Consider the following 18,776-nt stretch of genomic DNA (forward strand, 5'->3'; position numbering starts at 1 on the left):
TCTAACAGAGACACTATGCTGCTCCACCCCAAAAATGCATCACCCCAGCGGCCCCTGGCAGGCAATATGATGGGAGGTGAGTCCATGAGCATCCTCCTCACATTTTTCTTCATTCTTCCCTTTTTTTTCAGTTTCTCAGCTCACTCGATTTGAGGTTGGGATGCACAATCTGGTAAATATGACAGCAACAAGGGACTTTAAAGTCTTTTCTTGGTCATTACTTATTGATTGCCTTACAGAAAACTCCACTGGGACTGAAAGGAGGACAGAAATTCTTTCTAAAAAGCATTAATCCCTCTTTTTTTAAGGAGATTGAGTTAGATTTTTCAGTTTTTTCAAAGTAGAAGCTTCAGGGGTGGAGTTTTCTTCAGCTGAAACATCTCAGCTAGAGCCACTAAGAGATGGACAGAGGGGAAAAACTTTCCCAGAATTTTTTTTTTAATTGACAATTCCCAGAGGGTCCCCCTGCTTTCTCCATTACTGAAGCTCTCATTGCTGAGAGAGGGGCAGGTTTTATATGAATTAAAATTTGAGAGCTTGTGCCCGTCAGAGAACCATTGCATCAATTTGCAGTTTGTACAAATTAATACTACATCAAGAGAAAATTCAATACAGCAATTTTTGTGTAAAGCCACCCCAGAGTGCTTTGCAAATAAAACACACTGAAATGCCATGTGCAAGGTCTGCTCTCCACCAAATGATAAATATTAATGCCCTAAACAGAAGGGATATTTATGCTTCAACCTGCAAGCATTTACTGATTTTTATTCCATCCTGACCTTGGTTGGAAGAACAGCCCCACACCAGCAGGGTGTCCCCCAGCGCAGGGTCAGCCTTTGGTTGGGGACACAAAATGTGGGTGATTTAAAGCACTGTGAGCATCTCGTGTAAACACCTGGGTTTTAAAGATCACACACTGCTGTGCAATGCTCATCAAAATATCTGCTGGGAGGGTGGGGAGGCCCTGGCACAGAGCAGCTGTGGCTGCCCCATTCCTGGAATTGTTCAAGCCTGGGCTGGAAGGGGCTTGGAGCAACCTGGGCTAGTGGAAAGTGTCCCTGCCCATGGCAGGGCGTTGGAAGTACATAATCTACAACCCAAACCATTCCAAGATTCTGTGAAAATAACCTTGAATCATCCAAGTGTTGGAGGGGAGAGGGGTTGCCCACGGGGCTGTTTGCACAGCTCCAGGCTGCTGGGGCAGAGCTTCCTCTGGCACACCTGAACACACTGGCCTTGAGACAGCAGGCTAGAAAAGCATCGAATCAGAGCAATAAATAGATCAGGAGTGATAAGAAATGTGGAGGAGGAGGAGGTAAGAAAGGAGCCTGACAAAGTTCAGGGCCAGTGCAGGGTGGGCATTTCCTTCATCAGGATAACAGAATACACCCAGGCTCTTTGCAATGCCTTGCTGACTATTCCCATCCAAGCCTGGTCCAGAGTAGGGGTGTTTTTTTTCTTTTCCCTCAAAAAGCTAATCTCCACCCCTTCAGTGTAGGTTATAGGATAAAATCACTGCCATTCTGGGAGTGCAAATCAGCTCTACCTGCCACGGAGCCTGCAGAGATTTACCACCATCGTTTAGCACACCACCCGTAGATTAAAGGGGCTTGTCCTTTTCACTTCACCTTATTTATGATTTTCAAACAATAAAGCATTCAGGGAGAAATTATGGCTCTGTTAAGCCATAGATGTGTCCATATTCACCCCCCCATAAATGTACCTGAGGGCTGGAAGTTCATCAGTTCGAATTCAGGAATGAATCTGAACTGGAGCCAAGCAAATATTGGACCCAGACCAGCTTGGGTTTACACCAGCTTTACAAAATCCCCTTTGCTTTGAGACTTCAGGCAAGGTGCAGCCTGTTTGTGTTCCAGTCTGGGCTTCATACAACCCAGTGTTGCCCAAATGTTTATGAATTTTTAATGAAAATTTAGTGAGGCTGTATTTTTCAAGGCTGCTTTTCCGTGTGGCTGAGTCCCTGTGCAGCACTGGGGGTGTGCAGGAGGGACCCACAGCAGGGACACACCTTTAGGGTTCAGAGCCCCCCTGTCTGCCAGGCCAGCAGCCAGCCTGGCCTTCCTGCCTGCATGGATGTGTTTAATTATTCCCAAGGGACTGGGGGATTTTTTTTTTTTAAATGAAATAAAAGGACAGTTACTTGAGAAGAATCTCTGAACGGTGCCCCAAAGTGCTGAGTGGCATGTGTCTGTTTGCACATGTGGGTCTCCATGTGCCAGCCCTTGTGCTGGGAGGGACCTGAAGCCCTGTGGCTTCAGCAGGGAGAGCTGCACCAGGCACTGGCCACATCCTGCTCTGGGCATCCCTGCTCCTTCACAGCCCCAGCTTCCACCTCTCCATGCAGATATTACAGCTCCAGCACTCTCCTGTTCAGTCCAAGGAGGTGCAGGTCTCCAGAGGGGTGCATTCCATGGGGCAAGGAAAGGGATGTGACCCTGGCTGGCTGCAGAGCCCAGCCGTGGGGACAGGGATGTGACACACCACAGAGCTGACACGGGGCCAGGACAGCTTTGTCCCAGGGTGCATGAGAGCAGTCACACGTGTGAGGGATTCAGTTAATGCTGGACCAGTCTGGCACGCAGAGCATGTAGGAGCTGACACAGTTTGAAACCCGAGTCCTTGCCAAGACAAGGAGACCTTGGAGTTTAGCACCACGTTAATTCATGTAACATTTAAAAACAGATTTCCTCAGACCTTGGCTGCTCACCGGGGTTGCCCCTCCCACACCCCTCCGTGGTGACAATGCCTGGGCCACACCAGGCACTGACCAAACTCCCCCAGTGCTGCCAAGCCACAGCCGAGAGGACACAGCCTTGCCCCCGGGTACACCCTGCAGGGTAGGTTTAGGAAGCCAGAGGTTGGTATTTTTTTCACTAATTGTTTTTTCCAGCAGACACTGCACTCCCGAGGACCCCCTCCTCAGTACTCACACCACTGTTTTTAACTCACATCACTTCTTAGAGGCTGGACCAATCCTGACTGCCAGTTCCTTCTTCTCACTGCCTAGCCCTCCTTTTCCTCTTTTGCCATAGACAGTCCCGTGCCTTATGTGTGCTTATTCCCATTGCTAGAAACTCATTATCTTAGGCATGGTGTATATGTCAAAAAAAAGAGAGAAGAAATAAAATAATGTGACAGGTTAAAAAGTGGACGGACTCATCGCATTACTCACACAAAGGTGAGCAGGAGCTGGCACTCAAATATGCAAACAGCACACAGCCCTAAATATCCTAATGTATTTTAGAGTGGTCATTTCTAATTAGCACTTGAATCCAACACCCTACTTAGCCTAATTAGAGACATAACAAAAAACTGTTTGAGCTCACATGCACATTGAATATGCAGATCTCTAGCATCCAGCACTGCCCTGCTCCAAAGACCAACAGCAGGCAAAGCCTCTCAGCATCCAGCATGGATGAAAACTGGTCCCAGCATGGCCCTAAACTAGTCCCAGGAAGCCAATGTGTTGAAAATTTGCACCATTAACTCCATTAAAATGCTTTAAATGTAAATCTGAAAGGTTTTGATGAGCGTATGCTACTGGGGGAAAAGAAGGCAAACCCACGGTTTAGGAGATACTGCATTTATTTTCTACATCTTAATCCAGAGGATTTTACAGTCTAATTTAAACCAGGAAACAGAAGGAAGATAGATGAGGAGGAGGAGGAATAGCAGGGGAGAATAATAAAATGGTTTAGGCTGGAAAGGTTGTTTAAAGGCCATCTAGTCCAACCCCCTGCACCAAACAGGGACATCTTCATTAGTCCAGTTTGCTCAGACCTCTGCCCAACCTGACCTCAAATGTTTCCAGGGCTGGGTTATCCACGACCTCTCTAGGCAACCTACATCAGTGTTTCACCACTTTCATCCCAAAAAATTCCTGCCTGGCCTTTTTTTTTTTAAGGGTAAAACCATCGCCCCTTGTCCTATCCCAGTCTGCCCTGCTGGGAAGCCTGTCCCCATCGTTCTGACAACCAGGGAGCACAGGTGGCTGTGCCAGGGTTAAACACGCCCTGTGGCTCTACAGATCTATCAGGCCAGACAACACAGGCATCATTTCCAACCCTGTTTAAGGGAAAACACCCCTGCACATCCAGGAGGTACGAAACAAGCACAGCAAACCTGCAGTGCCCCGTGTGCACATCTCTCGTGTTCGGGGCAGGGTTTAGCCAAGCTCCGGGAGGGTTTCTGTGCATGCACAGGAGGGATGCTCTCAGCTCCATGGAAACCCGGCCAGATGGGATTGGCGGCCAGACCGCGGCTCGGCAGCAGCCACACCGCCGAAAGGACGAGCACTGTTAATATTTAACACGGAGCAGGGACGTGGTAAAACCTAGCAACCCCTCGGCAGTGCTTATGCAATTCACCATTAATAGCTCGGAGGGATCCAGCATCGTTTTAACACCTCCCCTCCCCCGTTTCTAAATGTGAGGGCTTTTTTTTTTCTCCCTGTTGCTAAACCTTAAAGTGAGAGGAAACAAAGAAATCACTATTACATAATACAGACCTACAGCCAAGACGTATTCCTGCTGTTTTGCAAACATTCAGGGGAGGGCAAATCAAAAGCTAAGAAGAGCCATATGATAAGATCCTATTTTTTTTTCTTCTTCATTCCATTTTCTTATTTCCCAGTTCAATACATTCATTTTCCCCAAGATCTGTTGGACCTCATCTAATACTGAGAAATCAAGTAGGGTCTTTGGCAGTGATAATTATTGGCAGTAATATTATAATTATATCCCACAGGTCTACAAAATGTAAGGTTATGCATCATCACGATTGCATCCTTTCTTAAAGAAAAAAATGATTGAGAGTTAGGGTTATTGAGGGTTTGCTAAATTATTGAAAGTGAGGGTTTACTTCAAGAATCACACAGGCTCTGCACACCCTGCATCCCCACCAGGTCAGGGTGTTCCACATCAATCCATCTGCAGCAAAGTGGGGTAACACCAGCAGTGCCTCACTTGTGGAGATGCTCAGCTCAGTGTGATGCAGAGGGAATATGGGAATCCTTAGAGCATTTTAGGGCAGCCTCAAGGGCTCAGGGTGGCTGGGCTGCCACCAGACCTGGTGTGTGAAGGCAACAATTGCTGTGCCTCACAATATTCTCATGTCTGGTAGCACAGCACAGCAGAGGCTGGGGGAGGATTACTGCTGGCACTGTGTTTCTCAGGAGCCATCTACTGTGCTTAGGTTTGGTTTTGTTTTAATGCTCCTGAACACAGTTCTTGGCATCTTACCCGGGCAGAGGACAACAGCTCGAGAGGTGAATTACCCCAAAGCTGCTCAGGATCTACCAGAAGGTACCTACCCAAAACACAGCATTTCTGCAGTCAGTGGGCTGCCCCATAGGAAAACACAGAAAGGAGAGAGCCTGTTGCTCCTTAGCTGAGGTTCAGCCTTTCCCAGGACAGGTCAAAGCTGTGAAGTGTGGTTTGGTCAGTGCCAGGGAGCTGCAGTGGTACCTGGAGGGAGGGCTGCAGTCACTTCTGGCTCTCCTGCAGGATGCTCCACCCCGGGCAGGTCAGTGCTCTGCATTTCCCATTAGCAAGCCCTCATACATGTCTCCCTGTGCCTCACTTCTCTGAGTGCAACATGGATCAGTATTTCCTTATTTCTTGGGGCTGTTGTGAGAATACACACAAGCCTGTAAGCTACTCAGTGTATAAGGACACCTGAAATTTGCACAAAATAATTTAAAACACCTCCAAACCCCAACTCTCAACTCCCAAAGAGTACAAGTACACTTTACTTCCCACTTCATGTTTTTCCCACATGGAAGAGGGGCCTTCCATTAGCCCCTGAGCCAAAACCCTTGGAAAGATCTTGAAAACAAGATAATATATGTTGTGTGGATCCTTCTGCTCTCTTGTGTTAGCTAGCTAACCACCCTAGAAAAACAAGCCATAAATCAATTGAAAGCTTAACCTACAGTCTGCCAATCTGAAAAGCAGACACTGCCCCAGGAATGTGACCACAGCTCACTAAACAATAGGAACAAAGGGGAAAAAAACTCAAACAATCCTAACTTGCACTCAGTAATTCAGCAGAGCTGCAGAAGCATCAGGCAGGCAGCAATCCCCAGGAGCTCCACATCACCTTAAGCCCACAGCCTCGCCTGAGCAGGGAGGTGCAGAGGGCTCTGGTTTCTAGGTGAAGATGGGTTTCAGCCTCCAGCTCAGCTGGAGAGAATTAAGACAGCTCAGACTTCTCCTATAAAGAGACTGAGGGTCCCTAACAGTGGGATTTTCTCCTTTTCCTCTTTTGTTTTTTCAGGCTTTCAGTAGAATAAGGGCTCTTCTAGATTTTGGTTAAGGCATCACTGCTTGCCTTTGTTCTCAGGGGTGCGAGGGCACTCTGTGTGCCTGCTCTGAGCAAGGGGCTGGGGGTGTTGTGGGCTGAGCTGGACACAGCCCTGCTGGCTCCCGGTGTGTCCCGGGGAGTTCCAGCAATCCCTCAGCAGCAGCAGGGATGTCCATGGGGGGTGATGGGGACACAGAGAAGGGCCAGGTCTGTGTGAGGGCACCAGCCCTGTTCAGGGACCGTGCATTAAATAACACAAGAATTACAGCCCAGGTTGACACCTGCCCTCGAGCAGGCTGAGGGTTGGTGCTGTTGGACAGTTCTGTTGTTTTCTTGTTCCCTTGCATGGAGGTGCATCAGAGGGATGGTTCTCCTCAGAGACACAAGATGATCTTTACATAAACACGAAGAATTTTAAGGGCTGTGAGCCTCTAGATCATCTGCAATATTCAAAGCTCTTTTATGACCAATGCAGCAATGTGAACAATATGTCATTATTAAATGTAACTGTGTCCTCAGTGAGGTTAATGTATCAAATAAGGACCAGTCTTCAGAACAAAATCCTGCCCAAAAGACCAGAAATGGAGATGAATAAGGAAAGAAACCTAATGAGATTGTGAACTCAAAGTGAATTTATGAGCTCTGACCACAAAGCAGTATGGAACAGTAGCAAGACACTCATTAACAGCTTGCAGCTGCTAATGGATGACTAAGAGAGAAAGTTTGCTGTAAATAAATGCTAGTATTGCTTCAGGACTTCTGATTTTGTAACTGGGGCACTTGTAAATCAACATCAGAGCACTGCAACCCGTGGGATACCTGTTCCCAGATCAGGCCAGCTGGAAATGAAGCCAAAACCAACAAGTTTCCCAGACTGGGGGCTGCAGGAGCTGTCTGGGGGAAGCAGTGCCTGATGCTCCAGGCTGCCCTGTGGAGTCCTTTCATTAGTTAGGCAGAAGAAAGAAACACCCCCTTCTCCCCTCACTTGTGCTAAAAACCAGAGAAGTGGCCTGTATTTTTAATACCTTTTTTTTGCACTTCATTACTGAGGGCCTCGAGCAAACTCTGTCATCAGCAGTGACATAAGGAATAGAAGCAGTTGCAGGGCAGTGCAAGTGAAGGGGAAATTAAGCCATTTAACACACAGGCAGGAGATATGTGTTTGGGTCGAGGCTGGGATTTTTTTCTAATTAAAAACCTGGAGAAAATCTCCTTGCCTCTAATGGAATAAGCACCAAGGCAACTTTATCTGGCCCACGGACTCCCCCCACTACCGCTGTCTGCTGTAAGAAAAGCAGGAGGGAGGAGTGGGTGAGTCTGATTTCTATGTAAAGACTGTACAGCCAGACCTGCCCTGGAGCTGCAAAGCAAGCAGACACTGGAATCCAGCCAGTTTTGTGTCGTTTCTGCAGGGCTGGCCAAATGTGCTACTGCTATTTTGGCTTCATCCGCCTCTTTCCCCTTTTCTAGCCTAATTGCTATGGCTCCTTGATTTCTATTTAATGGAAAGGGTTAAATAGTTTATTATACTGGAATTTGATTTGCAGAAAAAAGCTTTGGTGTTTCCAGGTTGCCTGTGATTGGCAAAGCAATTGTAATTTCTGCTGCCATGGTTAATATTTGGAAATAACCTTTAACTGTTTATGCAAACACAGCTTGCCCTGTCCTTTCCTGTGAATTACTGAAGTCTGTGGAATTAACCCTCACTGCTGCCCTGTGACTCTTCACCAGGCATTCTGCTCTGCTTTTATGATGGGGTGATTGAAAGTTTTTACATGTCAGGTGGAGATAAAGCATAAGAAATGCTGTGCTGCTGCTGTGAAATTATTCCTCATTACTTAGTGTGGGGGTATTCACAGAACTACTAAAAATTACAGGAGGAGCAGTCTTAACTTGTGAACACAGGAATGAGAGTCCTGCTCCCATCTAGGAGAAAAGTGCCCTGACCACACCAGAGTGAGGAAATTTGAGTGCTTGGCTGGTTGTGCTCACTATCCCCCATGGCAGTGGTGATGCCAGACTGAGGAAACCGTGGTCATCTTACAATAGGGTTTTTTAATTTCCATGAATTCGTTGTCTTTTTCTTTGGAGACATGTCAGTGCTGGGTATGGAAACCAGGGATCTCACCCTGGTTTAGATAACACAGTATCTGTAGCACAGTGTCCATTGCCTCACTGAGGAGCAGGGAAGACCCCTCCTGTTCAGTGGGATGTGAAAACTGGATGGAAAATTCCTCCATGCTCAGATAAGAGATTTGGAAAACAACTGCTTTCAGCAGGTTTTAAGAGGCAACATTCCTATTTCATGTAATCCTATACCACACTTCCCACCTGAAAAGGTGTAATCCTCAAAAGCAGACACTAGGAAGCACTTTAATGACCTTTTAATTGTGGTGTTGGTTAATACAGAAAGATACAAGATGGAAAGGAAGAATTAGAGGTCATTTGAAATCTTCCACAGCAGAGATGCTACAGCTTAACACTCAGACTGAAAGATATCTTGTTTGGAAGCAGAACAGGACCACATTCTCTTCCTCAAGCTGTCAGCTGATTTAGACCTAAATATTCTTTTTAGAATATGTTGGTAGTAAAACCTTTGAAGCTAGTGTGGGATTAACTCTGGATGTTGTTTTGAAATCTGACATTGTGATAGAGAAAATCAGAAATGAGTGGTAAGGTTGGCAGGGAAGCTGTTTGCAGCCCTGTTCAGGAAAGAGTGTGGCTGGAAAATGCACCTCTTGCACAGGGAAGGTATCATGCTGGCTCATTGCAGAATCTCATTTATATCCTCTCTTTTCCAATGTCCTGTGCTGGGTGGCTTAGAAAGAGCATTAGGACAATGCAGAAGTGGTCAGAGAGCATTTCTCAACTGCTGGTGACCTGTAACATTTAATTTTATTCAGTCTCACTGGAGCATTTTTCAAGAATTCTACAGCTTTTTGAATTAATTTGTATTTCTGGTATCCATAACATCTTGTGGCAGTCACGTGTGGTTTCCAAGGTGCCATTGAACATGAATAGAGATATAGGCCAGTTCAGTTTTGGTAACATTGAGCAACTCCTTGCAAATACTTTTTCACCTTAACCAGAGAGCAGACATCAAATGGGAGCTGGCTGGACCCCAAAACAAATAAATAGTGCTGATGTTCAGAAAGGAAACACCAGTTGTCCTTAAATAGTCAAGCATTGTTCTCTGACTTCCTGCAATAATCTCTGCCTTTTTACCCAAAAAGATTCCGAACTGTGTGGGTCCAGTACTTCTCTGGTGTCTGCCTCTGTGTGTTTGCAACATTTGTGATTTTTATCCTTTTTCTTTGAACAATCCTGTGCCCAATACGCAGCACGTGGCATTTGGTGGCTCTGGAGGGTATGAAGTGGATATTCCAAGTCACCTCCTGGATAAAATATCCACAAAATATCCATGCCTGCCTATACAGCTCGATGTCACCAGCCTGGTGAGTGCCAGGGAGACACAGGAACTGAAGAGGTGCCCCAGGGATGGGGCACATGGGGAATGTGTGGCCACCAACAATGACTGATGAGATGATGAGGACAACTGGGGACTTCTCTGTTTGATCAGCAGTGCCTGAACACTCACAGCAGCTCACAGAGGCAACAGCCACCCTTGGGGAAATTGAGGTGATAAAACTGAGAGGAAAATGTGACTAAGATGGCAGAGCAGCCCAGAAACACTTGGAGCCAGGTCCAGCGTGGCTGGGAGGAGGCTTCAGCTGAAGGTGACCTGCAACAGCTGCTCAAAACCTTCAGAACAATATAAAATATTATAATATAAATAATACAATAAAATAAAGAATATAAAATAGGGAATATTGCAGTGGCTGGAGGATGGGGTTGGCAGCTCTTGATGGGAAGATGTTGCCAGCAAAGGAGAGGCTGGGCCATGGTAGGAGACACCATGATCATGGGAGATGATGATCTGGGACCCTGCCAGGGTGAGCATCCAACACCATGGCAGAGTATCAGCTGTTCTCTAGAGCTGTCTGGGAGAGAGGAGAAAAAAACCTTTGGTCCACAGGGCACAAGTCCTTGTGGGAGCAGGGCAGTTTGTCTGTTCCTCCAAGGTCTGACCCAAATAAATCTGGATAAATGCCCTCCAGGAGCTTCAAGGCACAAAGTAAAGCAAGAGGGAATCCTGTGTTCCAGTCTGCCACCTGTATTCTTCTCCTGGGAATTGTGGAGTATTTTCCCATTTTAATTATCCTCTTTCCATCTAGATCTCGTTCTTCTGTAAATTAGTCACTGGCATAAAAAGGGAAGGTGACAGACATAACCCAATTAACTTTTGCTGGTGATTCATCTTTAAAAGTCTCAGCACATTCATAGGGCTGTGATGGGACACAGGCATGGAATCCTCTGCCCAGCTCCTGGCCAGCTGGGGTGTTCAAGCTGCACACCTTTCTGTGGCACCTGATCCCTTGCTGAAGAAGAGCTCATCCTACATTTCATTTTTGCTGAGGAGCACTGACCCAAACCTATCCTGGGAAATATCAGGAGCTTACCTTGGTTCTTCTCCCCAGTTTTGAAGAACTTCTTGGGACATCCCCATGTGGACTCCAGGGACACAGTGCAGTGGCAGAAAACAATGGATGTGTGTTACTGATAAATTGAAGAATCTGCCACCAAAATATATTTGGAGGATAATTTGACATTTTGCTGATGGATTGTCCAACCTGCATATCTTATTTAAGTTATGCTTACAAATACACCATGACCTCTGAACACTTCAATAATGGGTTTGAGCCAGGAGTGAATTGTGTTTCACTGAAGTAATTATTTATTCACTTAATGGGGACTGATGGTTCTGCTCAGCTGGGAGCTGTACATAATTAAAACCATGGTCCCTGCCCCAAGAGGCTTCCAGTCTGAAAGATGAAGCAAAGACTGTGCCAGCAGAAATTGCAGGAATCATGTGTGCTCAAACTGGAGGTTCAAAAAATTACATTAAAAAAAAAAAATACAAATGTGAGCTCTTTTCACACAACTTGAGACAGGGCATTTGGGGCTAGCATGTATTTAACAGAGGTTTCTGCTTGTATGGCTGCAACACTGAGTTTATCTTACAGCTTTTGGGAGGACCTCTGACCTATAGCAGCCATCTCTTTTTCAAACTTGCAGAAAAAAATTTAAAAAAATATATATACCTAATCCTGAAACTATGCTCAATGTAACCTGAGGAGAAACATTGCCCAAACTGGAGCTGCCCCCCTTAAACCCAGCCCAGGAAAGTGTGGGAGCCAGTGCCAGACACCTTGCCCCAGGCAGAGCAGCGTTGATCAAAGGGACCTGGGCTCAGCAATCCTGACATACAGCTGCTCTGCAGCTGCCAGGAGCCATTGCCTCTCCCCAGACTCGAAGAAGGGCTTGTGTTCCTGAAAGCTCGGCTGGTTTTTTTACTAATTATATCATTTGGCTTAATAAAAGCTGTTACCTCTCCATACAAATCTTGTGTCTCTTTGAATAGGTTGGCACATTTCCTAATAGAACCAGAAACTGCTTCTTAAACAGAAGTTTGACAATTATTGTTATTAAAATAGGGGAGGAAATGGAGGCTAGTTCCCAACAAAGTGATATTTATTGCTCAGTTTAATTGCCTAATGTAAAGCACATGACTGGGGATTTGGAGGGGCTGATTTACAGTTTGGTCACCCTTTGAAACAAAGCCACTCAGGGGGAAATTGCTATTGGAACTCAAGGATTGAAATGGCTCAGACAGCTGAGAGAGGAATAGAACTGTCACCTAAGCACTGCAAGACCCCTCAAACATCTCCTCAGACTGGGACTTCATGGCTAATCTTTGGGACATGTGCAGGTTTTATGGCCTTAAGACAAATAGGGAATAGTTTAAACAAGCATTTTCTGCCCAGCCCCTCTCCAGCAAGCTCTGAACCCAACATTTTCCACGAGTGATTCAGCAGCATTGTGCAGGGGGATGGGAGCTGCCCTGCTCTGAGGTCTGTCAACATGTAATAAATCCAACATGATGGCAATGAAATGAATTTTTTTTTTTTTTTTGATGCCTGGAAAGCTTTTTTCAAAAGTGGCTATACTGACAGCATGACTTCAAGGGTTGGGGAGGTTTGAACTCCTGGGCACAGGAGCTCATGGTTGTGGAGAGTGGGAATTCACCAGAGGGACACCCTCTGTCCACAATGAAAGATGCCCACACAAACCAGAACCCCATACTTCAAACAAAAAAAACAGTCTGAAGTCATTTTCCTATCATTGACAGCAAGGATTTTCGCTAAGGACTCCCTGAATATCACCAATATCCTGCCATGCCACGGGCTCCCAGCACAGCTCCTCTGCAGCCAGGCAGATGGGACCCGAGGGCTTTCCAACTGCACCGTGGTTTTCCTTAAGTGGCATCTTGTTTATTGTAATGTAACTGTGAGGCTCTGAGCTATTCCCATAGCACTCTTAGTAATCAGCCCTGGTATTTTGAAGGGCATATTTGTCATGTCTCTGCCAGTCTCTCAGAGAAACAGTCACGGGTCATGTTAGTTACCTAATTTATATGTCAGGGGCTGCAGGAATGAATCAACAGCATTTTTTTTTGTATTTTTCCAGACAGTAGCTTGATATTCCCAGCATGCTGAAGCCTAGGAGTTCCCTTGCTTTTGTGATCATTCTCAGTCCCTCCTCGTTTGGCTGATGCTGCAGTAATTCAAGCAGAAAAATGTGCTACGAGCACAGAGTTACAAAGTCTCCCTGAGAAATGATTCTCCAGAGCAGCTCCCGTGTGTGCAGCCCGTGATGGGAGTGTCCACACATCCAGCACCACTTTGGGGGACCATCCCAAAGGCCAGGAAGCAGCACCCTGTTCCCATGCAGAGAGAGGTTATGGAGTGGGCAGAGGCAGTGGTGGGGGACCCTGTGAGCTCACTCTGCTGTTGCACACACAGCCACAGTGCAATTCTTGCAGTGCAAATGAAATCCATGTGCTTGAGACAGGTGAGGAAGTTTTGGCTGTGGAAAACAGAATCTGCCAGACCTGCAGCACCCTGACAGGGAGGTGGTGGAGTCACTGTCCCTGGAAGTGCTCAGATGTGCAGATGTGGCTCTTGGGGACATGGCTTAGGGGTGGACTGGGTTAATGGCTGGAATCGATGATCTCAGAGGTGTTTTTCCAACATTAATAACTTTGTGAATCCCTATTCCATTAGAGTTCTCAGGGGGTGGCCAAAAGGAAAGCAGAGAGCTGAGGTGAGAGGCCAACACCTCCAGCACCAGCCCATCCCAGTGCCAGGGCCAGGGGCTGCCCAGCACTTCCACATGGATATTCCTGCTGGGATTGAACATGATCCCATCCGAGGGATTTCAGACAGATCTTCTCCAGCATGTGAATCTGTGTTTGTTTATTTCCATCTGGCCATATGTGTTTGGGAAGATGGATAAAGGAAAGCGTTCCTGATGGAAGCAATATCTGCAGTGAAAAGCAGTAGCTGTGCAATTCCCTAAATCCCACGGGATCCCTGAACATCCATCACGGGCTGGGCCAGGCAGCTGCCATGGGAAGGGACCCTGGCTGCAGTGTGCAAAGCAAAGAGCAAATGCCTCAGGCTCAGGGCTGTGGGGTGACCGAGGGTTCCCCCACACTGCTGAGGGGTGTCCCTGCATTCTGGGGGTGCACTGGGGGGCTTTAACCTGGGGTGGCTGCAGGAACCATAAAGCACAGAGGAAGATATTTTACCAAGATCACGTCTGCTCCAGGCTGGAGGTGAAATAAAACACAAGGCTATGCCCCAGGGGCCGTGGGAAACAAGGTCAGGTAGGGAGGGGAGACAGAAATCCCAATGGGCACAGCCTGCCCTAATGGGGAAACGCACAGGAGAAAATTATTAGCTTGGGGTTTTTGTTTTTTTTTTCAAGACGAAAGATCACCCATTAACTGTTTCTGGAAAATACTTTCCAAAGCCTTTTGTGCAGCAGTTTTTCTTAGAAGGGCTCTCCCAGCACCCCAGGCATCCCGGGTGGTGGCAGGGGAACGCCCCGCGGCCGGGGATGGAGAGGTTTGAACTTGAACTCATTTATTTAACTTCGACTTTTCTCTTGATGGAGTACCTGGACTTTGCCCAAACCTCAAAAGTAAGTTATAGCCAAATATTTTTGAGGTTGGTAATGAGATACCAAAGCTTTGCTTTTTAAAAAAAAGGGCCCCGTCCCAAATTCCCCTGCAGCACGTGGGGCTGATGCTCCATGGGCACTGGGGATGGCCAGGCTCCCCCCCAGGTGAACCCAGCACTCGATATTTTCACTGCAGAACAAACATTTGGTCATTTCTGTCGTCACACACACACAGTTAACTGCGACAGATCACGTCCTTCCCTACCCTAAATTCCTACTTGGCTCCTGAAGTCTCCCACTTTCTAACTAGAACGATGGTGTGACCTGCAAAGCCTCTGTGTTTGAACAAAATCCTGCAAAAGGATAAATGCCTTGAGATCTTCAGGCTCTGGTGCAAAGCAGCATTACAAAAATCTGCAGCTTCCCTGGGAGAATAGTCAATTATCAACTAGATGCCCCCCTCAGCAAGGGAAAGGGTTAATTGCTTTGGATTCCCCCTAATGCTCATGGTTAGTGCCAATCAGATCTGGAATGATAAGAATAAAATATGACTGAAACTTCTGGCTCTTCCAAAAAGCGTATGTTTTAATTAAATTGAGAACTAGCTGGTTAATCAGCACAAGGACTAATAGTCTGATTAGCAGGAAATGCCTGGTGAAAAACAGCCCCTTTGTTGGGCTGGGCTAGGGGGAGATCCATGGGCTGGGGACACAGCCTGTGCTTTGCAAAGGGCATCCAGGCTCCATCCGAGCACCCCAGAGAGCAGACACATTCCTGATCCCGAAATTTGCCTCTGGGGGGATGGGAGAAGGGAAGGATGTCAATGAATGGAGCTGCCTCCCGTCAAATGTGTCCCTGCTGAACACCCAGCTGTTGGAATCCTTTTCAGGGGATGCCAGCGGGGCAAGTGAAACCTCTGGTCTCAATTATCTTTGAAAGGGAGTGTGCAAGGATGGGGGAGACAGGATTGCAAAATCAATTTGAAATTTACTGTGTCAAGGGAAGAAAAAAAAAAAAGCCAAAACAACAAAAACAAAAAGCCCAGCACCATGCAAGAAATAAACTTTTAAAATTAAAGAATCAATGGAGAAATGTCCTTCTGGCCACCCCTTCCCCCACAGTGCAGAGCACAGCCTTCCTTCTGATTAAAGCTCCGCCTGGAGCATTTTCGGTGGCAGGAGGCCAGGAGAAAGCTTAAGGTGCTCTGTGCAGTTTAAGGTGGAGCTGTTTGCTTCGCCTTCCCCAGCAGCATCAGGTGTGGCCACCACGGAGCAGCATCCTCGTGCTGACACGGTGACACCCCAGACACGGTGACACCCCAGACACTGTGACACCCGGGCACGGTGACACCCCAGAAAGTCACGGTGACACCCCAGGCACGGTGAGCACCCCAGATATGGTGACACCCCAGACACAGTGACACACCAGACATGGTGATACCCCAGGCACGGTGACACCCCAGACAGGCCATGGTGGCTCTGGCTTACACCCCAACATGAGCAAAGTCAGGCTCTCTCTGGCAGAGGAGCCTCAGTTTTGCTTGCAGCTGCCTCCAATGGCTTCCACCAAAAAGATGAACTAGGGTTGAAGTGAGAGGGAAGGGGGGCAGGAATAAGAAGTGCCCCACTGTTAGGAAGAAGTGTTTGGGATGGTCCTGCTGATGCCTGCACACTGGGGTTTGCTCAGAGCTCTGGGATTCAGCCCCAAACCCTGCAGAGCCTTGTCCATGGTGGCTCCAACATCCCTGCTTTCCACCAGGGTCAGGAAACACCCAGCACTGCCCTGCTGCTGCCTAGGGATCAGTGCTACGGCATAAACACCCCAAGAAGCGCCTGGAGGAGGAGAGATCTCAGCCTGCAAACAGGCAGGAGGGCACCTCTGTGTCACAACAGCTTGGGGAGCAGGAAAGGGGAGCTGGCCATGAAAAAGGGAGGGGCTCCAGAATCCAGGACCAACACAAGCAACCCATGCAGAGACCTGTCCCAGCCCCTGCTGGCTGCTCAATGCCCTTTCTCTCCATAAGAGGATGCCTCAGTGAAAGATGATGGGTCTGATGCCCACCAGGAATGCTTTAACCCACCCACCAGCCCATCCTTGCCAGTGAGGGAAGGAACCCTGGACAGCCTTGTCCCAAAACCACATGGGTGCCTCTCTCCAAAGGTAACTGCAATTTTGGGAGAAGGCTCAGCTGGGGCTGCCTGTGGATTTGAGCTGCCCTTGGATCAGCCAAGCCCGGGGGACTCCCCCCTGTCTCCATGGAGGGACAACACAGTGGGGAGGGAGGTCTGGAAGGAAGCAACAGTGCCATGAGGTTAGGAAATAACACACAGAGGTGATGCAAAAGCCAGGAGGATTTTCAAAAGGGCCAATCCCAGCACTGAGCCCTCCTAAACCTGCACAGGGCCATCAAACTTTCAGTGTCATCCAGCCCAGCTAAACGTGTCATTCAGCATGTTGGCAGCCTGGCAGTATCTCCCATTGGAATCTAAATACATGAGATTAGACCTGATCAGATCTGAACCAGGCTATAAAATGGCACATGCAGTTTTTAAGTTGTGCCTGTTGTAGAATATATCTTACAGAGATTTTTTTTTTTTAATTTAAAAGTAATATGAGGAAGCAGGTGAAAAATACTGTGCAGCTCTCAGAAAGCCCCAGATCCATCTGCATGGAGCCACCACTGAGACTGGAGAGCTGCCAAGTGCAGAATCTATAAATCATGAACTGAGCCCCCCATTCCCCTCCCTAAATCACAATTGTTTTAAAAGGAAATAAAACATATTGGTTCTTTTAATTTGCCTTTTGGAGTCTGTGCCTGTAGGCACATTTTCCAGCTTTTCAGAAACACAAAGACTAGAAACTTCTAATTTCTCAGTGAAAGCTGAGCCTCACTTAATTACTTGCATCCAAGAGCCACAGCTTTATGAAAAATTCCAAATATCAGAAGATTGCTATTAAAATCACAGGGGCTGGCAATGCTGAGATTCCAGTTAGATGCAGGATATTCCTGTTGTGGGTGTCCAAGAAGAGCAGGCACCAATGGGATGCTGTTCTGCTACAAGAGCAACAAATATAATGAGTTTTGGTCAACTGACACAGAAAATAGACCTAATGCCTCAGCCCACACTGGCTTTTAGTCATGGTGTCAGTGGTAATGCACAGAGGGATTTAACTGGGAACAGGGCAAAGGTGGCTGGCATTTGCACAAGGGTTTTGGCAGTCACAGGGCAAAGCACCTGGCAAGGGTGATCGGGAAGCAGGGAGGTGCCAAGGGCAGTTTGGGGTTTAGAAAAGAAAAGCTGAGGCTCAGCCAGCCCTTCAGAGAAGCAACCTGATGAAATTATGTGATATTTGAGACATCTTCTTGTTCAGGTCCCAACCTGCACCCCTATCAAAGCTCTTTTGTTCACCTGGGCTGCTCTCCAGGCTTTGGGTTTAACATTGCAGCCCTGACCCCAAGAAGCACCTCAGGATCACAAAATAATTTAGGTGGAAAGACCTCCAGGATCATTGAGTCCAACCATGAATCCAGCACTGACAAGTCCATCATCATCCCCTGAAACACCATCTATGTGGTTTTTTAACCTCTCCAGGGCTAGTGACTCTACCACTTTATCAGCCTGTTCCAATGCTTGAACACTCTTTCCATTAAGAAATTGTTTCTAATAACCCATCTAAACCTCCCCTGGCACACCTTGAGGACATTTCCCCTTGTCCTATTATTTATTACCATTGTTATTTTAGGAGAAGAGACTGACCCCCACCTTGCATCCTGTCCTGCCTTGCAGTTTCTCCTTGGGATTTCAGTGCTCCCTATGGCTCCCAGTGTGATTTCTTCTAGATTTACTTCAGTGGCCATGTCCTCCCAGCAGCACAAGCACATTTCATGTTGCTATTCATGGGAATGATGAGATAATGGCCTGAAATCTTGGTTCCTCTAACATAACTGAAAATGGAGCAAAACTGCAACTCTAAAAAGGAAGTCTAAATTAGGTTGCAGAAGAGCAAAGGATATTTGACAGCAGGAGCAGGCTCTGGAAATGCAGTCATTGTTTCTACTTATGGGTTTTGAAATGTAAATAATTTAACACCCAGATAAGCAGAGGAAAATCTGCTATTTTTGGTTTATTATGAACAAAGACAGCTGTGTATTCTAAAACACACAGTTCAGCATTAAAAAAAATATACATAGAAATAATGCTGTCAAGAATGTCTTTAGGTATTTACAACTCAGTGCCAGGGTCTGAGCTGGCTGTGCCTTGCATTACATGAGAACATTTGCAGTGACCTCGAGTCTCACCAGGTCATCAGAATAAACCCATAAATAAACAAATTGGATGGGCTGATTCTGGGGATTCATTAAAAAT

The sequence above is a fragment of the Sturnus vulgaris genome, chromosome 10, assembly GCF_052056855.1.
Source record: "Sturnus vulgaris isolate bStuVul1 chromosome 10, bStuVul1.hap1, whole genome shotgun sequence".
Lineage (NCBI taxonomy): Eukaryota > Metazoa > Chordata > Aves > Passeriformes > Sturnidae > Sturnus > Sturnus vulgaris.